The sequence below is a fragment of the Ornithorhynchus anatinus genome, chromosome 8 (genome assembly GCF_004115215.2).
Source record: "Ornithorhynchus anatinus isolate Pmale09 chromosome 8, mOrnAna1.pri.v4, whole genome shotgun sequence".
Classification (NCBI taxonomy): domain Eukaryota; kingdom Metazoa; phylum Chordata; class Mammalia; order Monotremata; family Ornithorhynchidae; genus Ornithorhynchus; species Ornithorhynchus anatinus.
In genome coordinates this window covers 19,724,441-19,731,778 of record NC_041735.1, presented here as the reverse complement: position 1 = coordinate 19,731,778, position 7,338 = coordinate 19,724,441, and positions in this window count along the sequence as shown.

Genomic DNA, 7,338 nt, shown 5'->3' with positions numbered 1-7,338 from the left:
ATAGATTTTGAACAACACCTTTATCAGTGGTCTGAGAGAGAATGTAAACCACTGAAGGCAAAGCACTAACACAAAAAAGTCTCTTTAGAAGAGGGCAGAAGTATCATCAGAAAAATAGCCAAAGGCAATTCCAAATGCTAATGGCTAACTGTAAGGAAAAACACTGAAAGAGAATCCAAAAGAGCTCAGGAAAACCAAAATGCAAGAAGAGACACAGGGCAACAAAATGAGGTTTATGTTTGCCCATTGAGGTGGGAGGAAAAACTTCCCAACAGTGCTGAATTTAATTAGCATTCTAGGGAGCAAGCCAGGGAGAGACATTCTTCAGACTGCACCTGATAAATCATTAAAGAAACTGAAGGACTGCTGTAAATTGAACTGTGGTGGGCAAGGTCTAAAGGTTGGTAGAGGAGCCATGAAAGGAATGGACAATGCTGGCCGCTTCATCTTATGTGTGTGCTCCTGAGCAAGTCAGAGACTATTAGAGTGGGAAGGGACCCCACAGATCATTGGGTCCAGCCTCCTACCTCCCTGCCTCTCTGCCCACAGTAAGGGCTCAGTAAATATGATTGACTGTCAACAAAGAAAAAAAATCAATCAATAGTATTTATTGTGTACTTTCTCTCTGCAGAACGTTGCCATAAATGCTTGGGAGAGTACAATAAAATTAGGAGACAAAATTTCTGTCCTCAAGGAGCTTACAGTTTGATGGAGGGGACAGATGCTAAAATGAAGTAGAGATAGGCAGGAGTGACAGATTTTCAAGTTATGTTCAGAAGTGCCAAGAAGGTCTGCTTAGTACTTAAGTAATGAGCAAGTCTGAAGTACCAGTAGTTGCAAAAAATAAGGTGAGAATCAGTCAATACCACTGGTATTTATTGAACACGTACTGTGTGCAGAGCACTGTACTAAGTTTTCTCTTTTTAAAGCATGGGCCAGGAATCAGAAGATCTGGGACCTAATTCCCACTCTGCCATTTTTCTGCTGTGTTATCTTGGGCAAGTCACTTAACTTCTCTGTGCCTCTGTTACCTCATCTGTAAATTGGTTATTAAGACTGTAAGCCCCATGTTGGGCATGAGTTGGGTACAGCCTGATTATCTTGTATCTATCCCAGCACTTAGTCCGGTGTCTGGCACATAGTATGTGCTTAATAAATACTGTTAAAAAAAAGAGATTAATCAGGAAAAGCTTCCTAGAGGAGATGCGATTCTGGAAGGGCTTTGGCGATGGGAAGAGCAACATCCAGATGTGAAAGGTGACAAAGTTTCAAACAGACGGGAGAGTGAGCAAGAAATCAATGGCAAGAGAGATGAGAATGAGGCACAGTGAGAAGGTTGGCATGAGTGATATCATCAACGAGGGTCCCCTTGGACCACTGTGATTTCATAGAATCAAGGTGATGCTTACAGCAATGTGATTTTGCTTGGCAAAATTCATGAGAACAATGGATGGTGGCATGATTCACCAGCAACTGCTGGATGGTGAACTGAAATGGGCCCCAGACAAGTAGGGAAGGCCAAAGCAAATGTTTTAAAGGCAAAATAAGGCAAAATCTCAAGCAACATATCCCTAGCCTTGAGAAGCAGCATGGTCTAGAAGAAAGAGTGTGGGCCTGAGAGTCAAAAGACCTGGGTTCTTATCTTGACCTTGCCACTTTCCTCCTATGTTACCTTGGACTAGTCGCTTGACTTTTCTGTGCCTCTGTTTCCCCATCTGTAAAATCTGTTCCCCATCTGTTCTCCCTCCCACTTAGACTGTGAGCCCCATGTGGGTCAGGGACCATGTCTGACCTGATTAATTTGTATGTATCTACCTCAGCTTCTAGAACAGTATTTGACACATAGTAAGCATTCAATAAATGCCATAAAAATATCCATGGACAGCTGCAATATACAGAACAACCTCGAATGCAGCTTTCAGCAGAGAAGTTCTCCTTGAGAAGAGGGCTTGTGATTACTGGGATATCGTGAGACAGATTCAAAAACAGACAGGGACTGAAAATGGTAAACAGATTAGCATGACAAAGGTCAATTGTCCATGCCCACTGTACTGATTAGATAAAGTTGGCTGATCGTAGTCACACTTATGTCCCCATGAAATACATTGGTAGCATTATCCATGAGCTCCAAGGACACACTATAAATATAAAATACAAACAAGGTTTGACCCTGTCTATGGTCCTTAGAATATCCATGTCAGGAGCATCACTTTTCCCCAGGGAGAGCAAGAACAGAGAGGGAGTAATTGCAGTTGGGAAGATGTCTTGAAGGTTTTGTGACTTGGGACACTTAACCCCAGTTCATATATCTCCCCTTCTGCAGTGCTAACAGGAACCCAGCTTTTTCTCCTAACTGAACCATTTCCCACCCCATCACTGGCTGTGCCTCCAACCAGGGTCCTACTGCTTGATATTTTATATGTTGTATATTTGTCCTTGGCTATGTTGCTTTAGTGTTTGTTTAACCTCTTCCTAAGTGTCTGTCACCAGTCCCCACCCCCCTTTTTATATTCTGAGAGGGTGAGCCTCTCCAGGGCCAGGGACCCTGACTAGTTTCCACCCGTGTATTACTTCTAAGTGCTTAGTAGAGTATTTTGCATGCAGTAAGTGCTTAATAGATATTATTACTGATACTGTCAGGTCAATTTTTCCAGTTTGAGTCTATGGAAAAAAGAGCTGAAGTTCAGAGTGTTTCAGCTCATTCATTCAGTCATATTCATCAAATGCTTACTGTGAGCAGACCACTGAACTGAGCTCTTGAGAGAGTATAATATAACATTAAGCAGACACATTCCCTGCCCACAGTGAGCTTACAAGTCTCATTGCCCCATGATTACTTTTCTTTGCTAGCCCCTCCTGCAAATATTTCCAGCTGCCAAGTGGACAAACTTGGTGGCTTTTTAAAGACCCTCTAGACTGTAAGCTCCTCCTGGGAAGAGAATGTGTGTACAAACAATGTTATATTGTGCTCTCCCAAGCACTTAGTACAGTGCTCTGCACACTGTAAACATTCAAGAAATATGATTGATTTAAAATGGTCACCTTCCCTGGCTGCCTCATGATCGCTCTGTTGTCCCCTCTGGCTCTTGTCAGGTTCTGCTGCCCCTGAGCTGAAGCTAGAAAGGCTTTGATGAGGTTGCTCCTTTGCAGAGGTGTTTGTGCTTCAGGGTTGATTTCTGCCTCTGGTTCTGTGGTGGTAAAGGGGATAGGGGTGTAGCACAACCTGAAATTGATTGTGCAGACCCCTTCCAATTTCTAATGTTACCCCTGCCCATCCCAGGAATCCATTCTGGAATAAAGGAGTCGGGAGGCTAGTGGGGCCTATCCTGGGAGCACCAACTCCAGTCCTGGAAGAGCAGGAGGAGGAGGGACAAATGACCCTGCAAGGGCGGCTGACGCATGAGCTGGATGCTTACATTCAGCCCTCCGTGATTTCCTCTGGGAATGAGATGGATGGGGGAATGGGGACTATTGATCCAGGGAACACTGCAGCTCTAGAATGCCATCTCACCAGCCTCGTTTCCTCTTCCTCCCTCCTCAGAGCTAACTGACCGTCGTCAGCAGCAGCTGCCAGCTTCCTAATGCCCTCGAAAGGTTTGTAAATTCGGGGCTCTTCTCTGAGTCTTTTTGGTCTCCAAACAAAAAGCCCAAATCTTGTAACTGCATCCGCTCATAAAACATCTCCCTCAGGCATTTTAGTGAGATGAAAAATCTGAAGCATGGCCCCCCTCCTCCTCGTTCCTCCCTTCCCCCAACATACTCTCCTGTCTGGAGTATTTAAAAATTTGCCTGTTCTCTCCCTCCGCCTTTCCCAAGATATAATCTAGGGATGCATGACAGTTTTTTAAAATATGTAAACCGAGCATAATAAAAAAAAAAATGGCCGCCCTGCTGCTGATCCTTCCTGGTAGGGGGCAGTCCCAGGTAACTTGCCAGAGAAAGGTTCATTGGCTGACTACATCAGAAGGTAAACCAAAAACCTGTTCTTAAAGGCAGCAGAATGCATTTTCCAGAATGCTGTTAGCCTGGGTCCTGTGAAACCTCACCTCATTCCTTTCTCCCTTTCCACAAAGCATTTTCCGATCTGGGCAGGCAGGTAGCATGACAAAATAGAGTGAATTGAGGAGATGACCAGGCACTGCAGAAAGCTGGCCTTCTGCTTCCCAGTCCCTGCCAGCACACTTAGCATCCAAATCTCTCAGAGTCTGTGGGGTTTTGAAGCCTCCCATTTAGATTATATTAACCTGATCTATCTATGCTTTCCTGATAAAGAAGCATTTATGAGTGAACTCAAACCAATTTAGTTCCCTTCCAAATGTATAAAATGAAACATTGTACATCAGTGCTTTTTTTTTCCCCTGCATAAAAGGCTTCAGAACAGTTGAATTCCCAGATGGAGCCTGTCTGATCCCCGGTGGTGTTAAGGCGAACAGGTTCCTCACTCCTCATGGCCCCAGAGCCTGAAGTAGAGGGAGAGACTCTGGACAGCTGATTGTTGGGGTAGAGGGGTTAAGCAGATTTGTCACTGAATCTCTGCCTTCCTCTTATCTTTCCCTCCTGTGTTCTGGGGCTTCATGAATCAGTCAATCATATTTATAGAGTGCTTACTGGGTGCAGAGCACTTTACGAAACAATTGCGGGAGTATAATTTAACAGAGTTGGTAGACATTTTCCCTGCCCACAAGGAGCTTACAGTCTAAAGGGAGAGGCAGACATTAAAATAAATTATGGATATATGCATAACTGCTGTGGGACTGAGGGTGGGGTGGATATCAAATACTTAAAGAGATGGTCTATTGGATATGGAGGGGGAGGGAATTATAGGTCAGAGGCAGCATGTGGGCAAGGGCTCAGCGGCAAGATAGAAGAGATTGAGGTAAAGTGAGTAGGTTGGCGGAGTGAAGTGTGTGTGCTGGGTTTTGTAGGAAATCAGCGAGGTACAGTAGGAGGAGGCAAGGTGATTGAATGCTTGAAAGCCAATGGTAAGGAGTTCGTTTGATGTGGAGGTAGCTGGGCAACCACTGGAGTTCTTGAGAAACAGAAGTAGAAAAGGTTTCAGTAGCCCTCAAAGCTGCCAGTGGAAGGAAGTGGAGGAAAAGCCTCAAATTAGAATACCAGTATGCAAGGCAAATATACTGAGGATTAGTGAACACTTGATAATGTCTCCTAATCATTTAGCCACCTCATATCTCAGCTGGCTCCTGGGAAGGTATAGGTCAGAGGGTGGGGAAGCCGTCCTAATCTCTCTGCTGGGGGATTGGATTGAATTCTTTCCCACTTGTTCTCAGTAGGAGTATTTAAAGGCACTCACTCAGCTCCCTCCCCTACTTATTATCACTCCTCTCCCTCTACACTCCAGCTCACACTCTTTGTTCCTCTCATGTCATCTTGACATGATGGTACTTGCTGGATCTCGTGCTCATCTCTCACTCCTGACCTCAGGCTCCCACCCTTCTGCCTGGAGCCCCTTACCCCTTGACAATAATCAGTGGTATTTGAGCACTTCCTGTGTACAGAGCTTTGTACTGTTTGGGAGAGTACAGTGTTAAAGAGTTGGTAGGCATGTTCCCTGCCCAGAAGGAGCTTACAGTTTAGAGTCCTCACATCTGGCAGATCATTACTCACACCCCTGACATCACAACTCCTCCAGGAGGCTTTCCCTTATTAATCTCTCACCTCCTCAATCATATCCACCTTTCCCACACCTCTTCAGCTTCCACGCCACCTAAGCACTTCAGTACTTATAGCAATTATGAACATACCTTTAAACTCTGTAGCTTCTCCTTACCTGTAATTTATTTTCTGATTTTGTCTAGACCAGACTGTAGGGAGCTGAAATTGGAGTAGAAAGGGTATTGCTGAAACATCAGAAAGGACATCATGGTTATAAGGGGCTGGGAGACGAATGAGAGAAGCAGGGAGTCCTACCTGGAGCTGGCAGGAGAGTCTAGATGGGCTGTGAAGTCTCCTTTTATGTTATTTGTTTAGTGCTTACTATGTGCCAGCCACTGTGCTAAGCACTGGGGTAAATACAAGCTAATCATGTTGGGAACAGTCCATGTCCCACATGGGATCACAGTCTTGATACCCATTTTAAAGATGAGGAAACTGAGGCCCAGAGAAGTTGAATGACATGTTCAGAGTCACGCAACAGACAATTAGCAGGGTCTGGATTAGAATTCGGGTCCTTTGACTCCTAGGCCTATGCTCTTTCCATTAAGTCCACACTGATCTATTATACTCTGGTCTAGGTGAATTCACCTCCTTAAAACATTACCTGTACTGGGAGACCCTTGTATGTCAAACTCCTTGAGGTATTCCAAGTTCCTGGAAATCTATTGGCTGATGCTGTAAAGTCACCAATCTCAGCAGGCTGACACTGAGGGATGCCAAGGATTCAATTCTGCCTCTAGAAGTACAATGACCCTCAGCAGTCAGGGGAAAAAAGTGATCAGAGATGCGGCTGTGAGTGACTGGATGAAACCAAGACATTTTGGTTGCTGGTGGAGCTTATTTAATGGAAAACAAATTGTCTTATTGCCACATACACTAGAAGAGAGCTGGTTCTTGCTGGTGGAGTCTTAAAATGCTCCCTATGCTCCTTCCATCTTCTGAGAGAGAGCAAATTACTACCAGCTCATTTAGAGGTTTATGTTGTACTGCAAGGTAAAAATGATCCCGTCTCCTCCTTTCAGGTAGAGGAAATATTCCTGACTGCCTGGCACATTAAGAAATTATGTTTGATTAGACAGGAGAGCCCAAAATGTTGACAGCTTAATTCAGAATTAATTTGCCGATAACAGTCTATTCAACAATCTTGGAAAGTGCTCACTCCTGCAACAAAATAATGTTGCCTGCATCTTCCCAGTGCTCTCATTTTGGATACTGTCAGACCTCATGCCAGCATCCAGACTAATTAGTTTCCGCCCAAAGCTTTGGAGGCCAGTTTGTTGATTGCATGACTCTAATTTCCCCAAGTTCTATTGTGTTTGTACAGGGGCCAGAAGCAGAACACATTCAGGGGATTGAGACTCAAAGGTAGCTAGCTAACCGGGAGCTGTTGGTAGGGAGGTAAACTGAAACAGCTCTGACCGACTGTATTATTTTTATTGGAAATTGGGACAAGAGAAGTGAGGCCTGTTGGAAAGAGCAGGAACCTGAAACTCAGAGGAGCTGGGTTATAATCCTAGATCTGTCACTTGCCTGCTTTATGACCTCACACAGGCCACTTAACATCTCTGTAACTTAGTTTCCTCATCTTTGAAAAGGAGGTTAAATACCTATTCTCCCTTCTAGATCCTGTCTCTGCCACATGTCTGCTGTGTAACCTCACTTAAC